General features: G+C 52.3%; 1 pseudogene; it reads right to left on the bottom strand.

Annotated features, from left to right (window-relative positions):
- LOC102862244 overlaps window positions 1-1,198 on the bottom strand; it is a 73,109-nt pseudogene that overhangs the window by 68,732 nt on the left and 3,179 nt on the right.

Below are 1,198 nucleotides of genomic sequence, written 5' to 3'. Positions count from 1 at the left end.
GGTTTGTTTCCCCTGGAAATTCCGGGTACCTGTGAAAAAGACCTATCCGATGCCTATCTGAGGTGTTTGCCTCTTTCAAGCCTCCCTTCTGCACAGGAGCATACTTGTCAGAGTTTCCAAGGCTTTGTTCCTGCCGGAAATCCTGGGTACCTGTGAAAAACGCCTGTCCGTTGCTTATCTGAGGTGCCTGCTACTTTCAAGCTTCCCTTCCGTCCAGGAGCACACTTGTCAGAGTTTCCAAGGGTTTGTTCCCGCTGGAAATCCTGGGAACCTGTGAAAAACGCCTGTCCGCTGCTTATCTGAGGTGGCTGCCGCTTCAAGCTTCCCTTCCGCCCAGGGGCACACTTGTCAGAGTTTGCAAGGGTTTGTTCCCGCTGGAAATCCCGGGTACCTATGAAAAACGCCTGTCCATTGCCTATCTGAGGTGGCTGCCGATTTCAAGTTTCCCTTCCTTCCAGGAGCGAATTTGTCAGAGATTCCAAGTGTTTTTTCCCGCTGGAAATCCTGGGAACCTGTGAAAAAACGCCTGTCTGTTGCTTATCTGAGGTGGCTGCCGCTTCAAGCTTCCCTTCCGCCCAGAAGCACGCTTGTCAGAGTTTCCAAGGGTTTGTTCCCGCTGGAAATCCTGGGTACCTGTGAAAAACACCTGTCCCTTGCTTATCTGAGGTGGCTGCCGCTTTCAAGCTTCCCTTCCGCTCAGGAGCACGCTTGTCAGACTTTCCAAGGGTCTGTTCCTGCCAGAAATCCCGGGTACATGTGAAAAAAACGCCTGTCCGTTGCATATCTGAGGTGGCTGCTGCTTTCAAGCTTCCCTTCCGCCCAGCAGCACACTTCTCAGAGTTTCCAAGGGATTGTTCCCGCCAGAAATCCCGGGTACCTGTGAAAAAACACCTGTCCGTTGCTTACCTGAGCTGACTGCTGCTTTCAAGCTTCCCTTCCGCACAGGAGAACGATTGTCAGACTTTCCAAGGGTTTGTTCCTGCCGGAAATTCCGGGTACCTACGAAAAAACGCCTTTCCGTTGCCTATCTAAGGTGGATGCCGCTTTCAAGTTTCCCTTCCGCTGAGCAGCACACTTGTCAGAGTTTCCAAGGGATTGTTATCGCCGGAAATCCCGGGTACCTATGAAAAACGCCTGTCCATTGCTTATCTCAGGTGGCTGCCACTTTCAAGCTTCCCTTCCGCCCAGGAGCACGCTT

This window comes from Elephantulus edwardii, unplaced genomic scaffold (genome assembly GCF_000299155.1).
Source record: "Elephantulus edwardii isolate Elephantulus edwardi_28Jun2011 unplaced genomic scaffold, EleEdw1.0 scaffold00277, whole genome shotgun sequence".
Lineage (NCBI taxonomy): Eukaryota > Metazoa > Chordata > Mammalia > Macroscelidea > Macroscelididae > Elephantulus > Elephantulus edwardii.
This window is presented reverse-complemented; position numbering and strand designations above follow the sequence as displayed.